The following is an 8,456-nucleotide window of genomic DNA, read 5'->3' as shown; positions in this document are numbered from 1 at the left end:
TAAATATAAATAAAACCGAGAATTAAACAATGTGAACTGAAAATAAAATGAACAGCTAGATGGGTAAAATTTCTAAATATCTAGGTTTTGAAAATGTTTTCATATTTAAGCTTATGTAAGTGGTCGGCTATTGCTATGGATCAGTACAATGTAGTTACACAGTTATGTTTACCTCACAAGGGAAAAAGATTAACTTCGTGAAATATTAGGCTGTGTCCAAATTCCCCATGAAAGCAAATCAAACTAAGTCTAACGGTAATAGCCTTAACGGGATAATGGACAGGTATTCTTCAAGTTAAACTTTCTTCCTTTGCTTTGACTAAGTGCATTTGAAATGCTTATCGCGGCCTTTTTCACCGTCTGCATTGTATTAACAACAATTGTTTCTGTAATGATTACTTGCCCGTCATAACCTTGTGGTCGTTTGCTGTTTTAATGTCAGGAGCCAGTGAGTTTATATGATTGCAGGCGTCTGAGTTCGAAGTAGCACCCTGAAATTAAACATCACAGTAATGATTATAATGATTGTTTTGTCTTGAAGCCTTATTCTTGTTTCATAAATGTGCCCCACGACACTGAATTTCACCTTAGAAGTATACCACAATAGCCAAAAGTTGTGTCTAAATGATCGGTTCCTTGCATGCCTATTTACCTGTCAATTGCTCGAATTTGTACAATAGTCTTTGCGATTAATCAATCAGATTTTTGCAGTTTTATAAAATAAACATTAACTTTGAAACTAAATAAAGCCCTTTGGAAGTAAAATACATTTTATGTGAAAGTACTGTGGCCACTTCTTTAGCATTAATGAAATAACTGCATTTGCACAAAGGCATGCACATAGGATTGATATTTTAAAATAATGATGGGACTTTGCCATGAAGAACAAAGCTGTCTTCATACTTTGCACTGCAAATGAATAGTTATTGTCTTAAAATAAAGCATTTGAATTGTAACCTGATTCAGCACAATCATGTCTGCATAACAAATATTTGGCATAATTACATCAATCGAAATATTTCAAATCGGATTGAAATGAACGTCTTTTGCATTGAAATGTTAAAAATGAGCGTATGCATATATTCAAATATACAAATAGATTAATATGCAAAATTATTTATTTGCATTGCTTTGAATAGACTGTTTGATTGTTGGTATATACTCCTCCCATGTGAAATGAAACACTGTTTAATTTGTTTTTCGGTTTTGGTAAATAGCAAGCAGAACATTTTGGGACTTTTTCCTGAAGAGCAATAATAATATATCGTGTTGTATCTGTATATTTCTGTGCACCTCATCATATTTGAAAATGTAAAGGGCATAATGATGATAATAACAAAAATGATTATACTAGATACTTACATTATGATACTAGTAGGTTTTTATTAGCAGTCGTGGAACTTGTTGTAGTAGGCTAGTATGCTTTTAATTAATCATTCTTTTATACCAATAAGCATAGAAAAATGTAGTCAACGTCAAATAAGATGTCAAAACTTTACACTGATTGTCATAATGCAATCTGTAACTGGATGCTTATGATGACTGGACTCTCAGTATGTGTTGCACAGCTGCAGGGAAATCAATGCGTGTGATTAAGCCAGGTGGGCAAGAGGATGCAGAAAAGGTGTGATAATATAAAGCACAGATTGGAGAGTGAGAATAATTACTGTCAGTGAAAGCCTGGCGTGTCACTATTGCCATCTGTACGTATCTGCTCGCTAAATACAAAGCTGTGACCACGTATTTGTAGTATAATTGTTCTGGAGAAAACAAATATTGGCTCAACTAAAATAGTCTTTCCTTCTCTCCCTCTTTCTCATTCTGTGTGTGTGTGTGTGTGTGTGTGTGTGTGTGTGTGTGTGTGTGAGAGAGAGAGAGAGAGAGAGAGAGAGAGAGAGAGAGAGAGAGAGATACAATCCTGCATCAACGTTTGTACGTGTAAATAGGCCGAGTATAAACGTAACTGTTTCCAAATATATGCTTACTTTGGGATAAATAAGGGTTTAAATCATAGCGTCTCTGAGTTATTCTTAGCCGTCCCACGTATAGGCAATATAGGCTACAGAGAAGGACAGGGAAAGGGAGAGAGAGAGAGAGGGAAAGGGAGGGAGAGAGAAGCCAACGTCCTCTCTTCCTCTCACTCTTGTCAATTTCTCAGCGGCCGTGGGACTGCTCTTTTAAAACCACAATTCCCTCCTCTTAATTGATTTCTCATAATTAACTCAGTGTGTTCATCGATTTCCCCTCGACAGCGCATCGGCCTTGATATCCGCTAACATACCGGCCACTCGAGTAGAGCCTTATTATTTTCGTGTTAACGGAAGTCAGGCGGGGGCTGCCGAATAAATATTGACCACATTCAATAACAATTACGGTTCGGCAGTACTAAATAATCCTATTTCTGGTGACACCGACCGCGGGCCCGCAGCCGTGGTTTAAGGTCATCTGCATGTCCGTCGTCTGTCCAGGGAGAGAGAGGCTGGCTCTTTCCCTCCCTTACGAAGTCGTGATTGTAGGCTACTTCTCAGTGGAAATGTGTCTTTGTCTGTGAAATGAATATTTAACAGTTCTAATTTAGTACAATTTAGATCAACAGTATATGGGTACAATCATCTGAAGGAAATCTATAATGGCAACAATTAATTTGAATGGCTACAAACACAAATCAGAAGGTAATTCATCAGATGTGATTCTGATTTTACTGTTACTGAGACAGCACCTATGTTCCAAATTCTGTCTGATTAACTTTATTGTGCATGAGGTAAAATGGCCATCTTAGACTTTCAAAATAAATCCCCTTTAAATGAAAATGACTATCTTACCCTTACTAAATCGTCCAAACACACAAGTTCTCACTTCAGCCATTTCTTTCAGGGAAGTGACAGAGGAGAGAGAAAAAAAGAAAGCAAGAAAGCAAGAAAGAAAGTGAAAAGAAAGGAGGGTGTTGCATGGGGGCCTCCCTAGTAGGAAAAGTGTCTCATGAATTAAACGCCTCAAGGCTTTCAAAAGCAGGCACGTGCAAGAGGCCCCAGCACATAAAGGACCGGGTCCATCTGGCTTTCCCCCCGAACAAGAGACAGACACACAGACAGAGGGTGCATGAGAATAGAGCAGTGTGTTTGACAGAGGCAAAAGATGGGAGGCTGCTGAGGGTGGTTCAGGAGCAGTTCATCTGCCTGCATGAGCAGATTCATACACAGTGTCCGAGTGTAGAAGGCTGTGTTAGGTTAAGAGGGTGCAGAGGATGGACACATGCACAGTAAAAGGGAGAGCGAAAGGCAGAGGGAGAGACCGTTTTTTAAAACACACACAGACACATATCTTTAATCCATTAGCGACCTTCAACCACTTTTCCCCCATTCCTCATACTCACCATCACCTTCTCTTTCTCTCTCTCTCTCTAGCTGCTCAGCATCTTGGCTGTTCCCATGACAACTGAGTTGCTGCTGTGAGGAGAGGGCACGTGTGTATGTGTGTGTGTGTGAGTGTGTGGGTGTGTGTGAGGGGAGGGGGGGATTAAAGCAGGTGATGGACATTGGCTCCTGACCTGACTGTTGTGTGTGTCCAAGCATCAGGAGTGGGATTTATACTCGATAGAATACAACTCAATGTAAACCCATCTAAAAAAGTTTCTAGAAACATTAGAATCATCACATTTTATGTAAACATTTCACCGTCACCTTGCACTATATAGCTAGGTCTACTGCTATTAACAAAGACTTTATGGTGGTGGACATAAATTATTTCAATGAAAAGCATCAGTGGCACAACCGAATGGATTACTTTAATACTGATAATATTACTGATTTATTTGATTCAGTTCTTACTAACAGGCGTAACGCGTCGCTCTTGCATTTCTCTATTATCTGGGAATATGAAAGTTGACTTCAGGTTGACGTGTGGTGAACTAGCCTTTCCCCTTTACCCTCGAATAACACGAAAACTGCACAAGGCAGGCTATGTGGGCTACGAGTGAGTCAAACTTAATGAGTCAACATGCAAATGAAAACCTTTGAACTGCCGTTTCAGTCGTTTCTTCAAGACAGTTTCGAAACTGAAACTTTATGCACAAGTCACCTGATATATTTTCGACCGGCCGGTGTTACGGATCTACTGGGGTTCAGTTTAACTGGGGATGAGAGACCACAACATCGCAGTTTTTTTTACGCGGTTAACCTTATTCCAAACAGCTGTGACAACCACGCATTACATTATACGCGTGTTCTTCTGAGGCAATAGGAAGCAGGCTAGCCTATATAACACCAAACCGTTTGCATTGGGGAAATCGAATGAGTAGATGGTTAGTCAAGCTTGCAAAATCCAGTCAGAAGACGATACGGTGGTAGAAGACAAAAAAAAAACTCGCAAGTAGGCCTAGGCAGCCTAGTATCACTGAGACAGTCTATTATCCAAACGAGGTGCTCAAAGCAAACATTTGTGCTGCGTGTATTCCAAGCACAATGCAAGTTGAATAACACATCGCTTAACAAACCCACCTGAACTATAGAAATCAACAGCGAAGAGCTGAGAGAATATGCCAGTTTAAAGCATGGTACTAATAGTGCCATTAACAAAATGTGTTATTAGCCATTCGATAAACTGCGATATCAGTGTAGTATTTTGAATCCACATCTGCCTACAACGCACTGACAGGCTACGCCAGCAGGTAGTACACACTAACTGCAGGCCTACTGTTCTGTTTTGTATCTGTTGGCTTATACTGTATGTGTATAAATATAAGATCGTGTAACTGTTATTCGGGTTTAAAAAAAAGGTTAAGACAACAGGTAACCTACCAGGTAGGCTAGCCTAGACATTTAACATCCCTCTCTCCCAAGTTAACATGAGCGTGTAGCCTACGCTTGAATTTGCCGACAAACCCTTAAGATTGTGTTCTGTATTTTTAATTATCATGAATATGAACAAAGGTCACATTATAAAAAAAATTCCCCTCATTTCTTTATAATGCATCACATGATCTAATATTGAATTTGTAGGCTACGTTCCCATTTGTCGAATCAGTGTCACTTCTGTCAAATAAGGTAAAAGTAAGATGATTGTAGTCACATGCCCACGCTTATCACCAGTTTAAACACCAGCCAACTAAACCAGGAAATCATTGTAGCCTTTTCGGAAGATCGTTTAAGTTTTCGTTCAAGCTTCGTGTTTGTGTCCTTATTAATATGGTATTGGATGGAGGTGCTCCCAGCACTGCAGAAAAGTATATGACTGCAGAGAAGGTCAATCTTGAACAGTAGGTGACTTGTTTCTAAAGTGTTTTGATTGATTATAAGCTACTGTAAAACTGTCCATATTGTGCGTAAACGTTTAAAGGTGCGGATATAGGTCTACAACCCAAATATAACAAATGTATAAATACCTGACGAATATAGAAACCAATGTTTGAATGCTAACTGAATTAAACGACGTTAAATGAAAACCTTATGTGGACTTTTCAGTGGCTCTATCTGGCTGATGAAGTCATCCGACAAACTAAAAGAACATGCTCTCCATCTTGTGGCCGTGAAGTGCAATAACAGGCCTCTCGGTCCACGGATAGCTGCCGCCGAAGCATGGCGTAAGGCAATGGTCTCAGTCTACACGCTCGCTGACCAGTGGTTTGATAAACATGGCCTTCACTTATTCTTGCTTCTCGTTCTTATTAGCATGTAAGGCTTTGTCTTTAACTAACATGTTTACCCACACAATACTGCCCTGTAGTACTCAGACTAAATATTCGTCTCTGTATGAAAGATTTTTTGTAATCTTAAACATGAATATCTTTGCCTTTCCAGAATCACGAACACTACCGTACTTTTCATACCGTCGTTGTCGGGTAAGCAGATATGCGACATATGTGCGTGTGTGTTGTCTTGTCATTTAGACTATGTACTTGTTTTGGCTACCTATCTATTTTTTGGCCACAATATCTGAATTGTATTTTATTTGAGACAGACGGAAAATGTAGACAGCCTTTTTGAGCGCAAAGGGTTGAATATGAGAATTTTGGCTTCTCATTTTGAAAGTTTTTCTTACAGGAGACCGAATCATATTCCCATTTACCGCATCAATAATGGTTATGGCGTCTATACTAGGAGCTTCACTGTTCTGGTTCGGAGGTGAGTCCAAATGCGACACACACGTACTCTTGTTCACGTCCTCTTTTTCACATCCTCTTTTTCAGTTTTGCTTTGTAGTCTGCCATAATACCACAATGAACTGCGTGCCCCAACAGTTTGTCATGCCTTGTCCTCTTCTCCCTTGCTGTTTAAAAAAATACTGTGATTAATTGATTCAACTAAACTCTGAATTTGCAACGGTTTGAACCTCATCCGAACCTGCTGCTTTGTGTGCCACGCAGGGATGGGTCTTCTGTTTACCTGGCAAAATTGGGTCTCCATCACCAAGAGGAAAGTGACTGTGTTCACAGTCTGACATCTGATCTGTGGTCAGTTACATGTAGGAGTGAGGATGAAACGGCACATCATGCCACTATCTTGATTGATGTAGTCAGTTTTTAATTTCTTGCAGTTGTTTTTGCATTATTGTATGATAAAGAAAGCATGCTGACTACAAAGTAATCAAGTAACCTTTTAGAATCAAAGGTTGAATCATTTCCCAGAATTAATTTCTTGAACATTGAATCAGGCCTGCTGGATTGTGGATAAGGTAGTAGTGTAAGTGACTGATTATGCAAGATATTTTTTCAAGGCAAATCTTGTTCTTTCTGTGAGGTAATGAATGTTTTGTAGATTGTTAAAGATGAGCTCTAATATTTCCTGAGATATTTCAAGGTCAAATTGCATGGCTTGCCTGAATGGGTGCACATTTCTGTCAAATCAGTTGTTTATGAATATAGAAGGACAAGGTGGTCAGGGGACATATGGGTGATGTCACCATTACTGGTTTTTAAAATTGGCTTGTTCTTAAGCTTTTCCTTTGGTATATCTACGTGATGAAGTGATGCATATATAAAGTCAATTTATTTTTTATGTTTTATATTTTCAAAGTTTTATGTCGTACTACTTACTAGTATTACTAATTAATGGAAATTAATGTTGAGCCTATAATGTAATACATATATTTTTAGTTTGATCTGTTTTTGGGCTACTGTCTCATGCAGGATTGTGAAACCTTATAAAAAAAAAGTGCTAACTAAAATGAATATAATAAAGAGATTCATGAAGAAAGTATTTATTGCCTTGGACACATTTCCTAGTAAAAAAAAAACCATCCCGTATCTTGAAGCCAAATGGGTAGCTGTTAAAGCTGCTGAAAGATTTGTACTTTTACTTACTGTGCATACTTTTAAACATTTTATGTATGAACACCAAAAAAAACCCCAAAGTGCAATAATTTTGAAATTAAATAAAGAACATATAAAGATTTATATAGAGTTGCAATTCTTTTTTCTTTCGTACACCTCTTAAAGAAATGCCGATTCTTCATCAGCTCTACCTACCTTCTGACCTCCCATCCAGCACCCAAATATTATCACCAGCCCAGTCGCTGACCCCTCCCCCAACACCTGACCCCGGCGACCTAGGTGCCATGGCAACCCTCTGACCCATCCTGCAGTTGCCAAGGAGACGACCTTGGTGCATGTCTGACCAGGCCCCCCTATTCCCCCCCGGTTGCAGAGAGGAGGCAGCCGATCGATATTCTATCACACAGAACAGTGGAGCGCAAGAGGGAGAGGGGGCTGTGCGCCCAGATTGCAGCGGGAGGGGGAGGGTGTCTGACAAAAGAGAAGGGGTGTGTGTGTGTGTGTGCGTGTGTATGTGTGTGTGTGTGTGTGTGCATCATAATGAGGGGACATATTTCTGTTGTTATGGAGAGGTGGCTTCAAGGCATGTTTGTAATTCTGTTAAGAAGACGGTGTGTGTGTGCACGTGCACTCTCGCGCGCAAGCACACACACACACACACACACACTTGCATGTGTTTGTGTGCAAGTCATGCACATGTGGGCATGTATGAATGTGTGTATGAGAGAGTGTGTATGAGAGAGTGTACGTGTGTGCTGTAGTAGTTCTTTGTTTGTTTCAGAACTAGAATGGAAACCAAACAGGGGAATTCATCAAAGCGATCTCTCTTTTTCCCCCAGCTCTCCGGGAGCCTAGATTGGCTTCCTGATGACTCCCTGATTCTCCCCACTCTGCCTCGGCTGGAGAAGGGAACAGATCAACACTCTCAGCAAGCCAGCTAGCCGCCCTGCGCTAATCATGTGTAAACGGGTGACCTATATCCCTGGGGTATAGGTGTGCCCCCTTAGTAAATAGACAAGCCTCTTTCAAAAACACACACACACCAACAGCAACACACACACAGGCTATGGATCCATTACTATTCATGAATCACAGATGCACTCACTAATTTTTAAGCCATGCCCAGTGACCCTTCTTTCATCTATTATTCATTCGTTTCTTATACATCTGCTTGCTGTTATTTCAAGTT

Source organism: Clupea harengus, chromosome 19 (genome assembly GCF_900700415.2).
Source record: "Clupea harengus chromosome 19, Ch_v2.0.2, whole genome shotgun sequence".
In the NCBI taxonomy this organism is placed as follows: Eukaryota; Metazoa; Chordata; class Actinopteri; order Clupeiformes; family Clupeidae; genus Clupea; species Clupea harengus.
The sequence above is the reverse complement of the archived record's forward strand: the minus strand, read 5'-3'. Positions refer to the sequence as shown.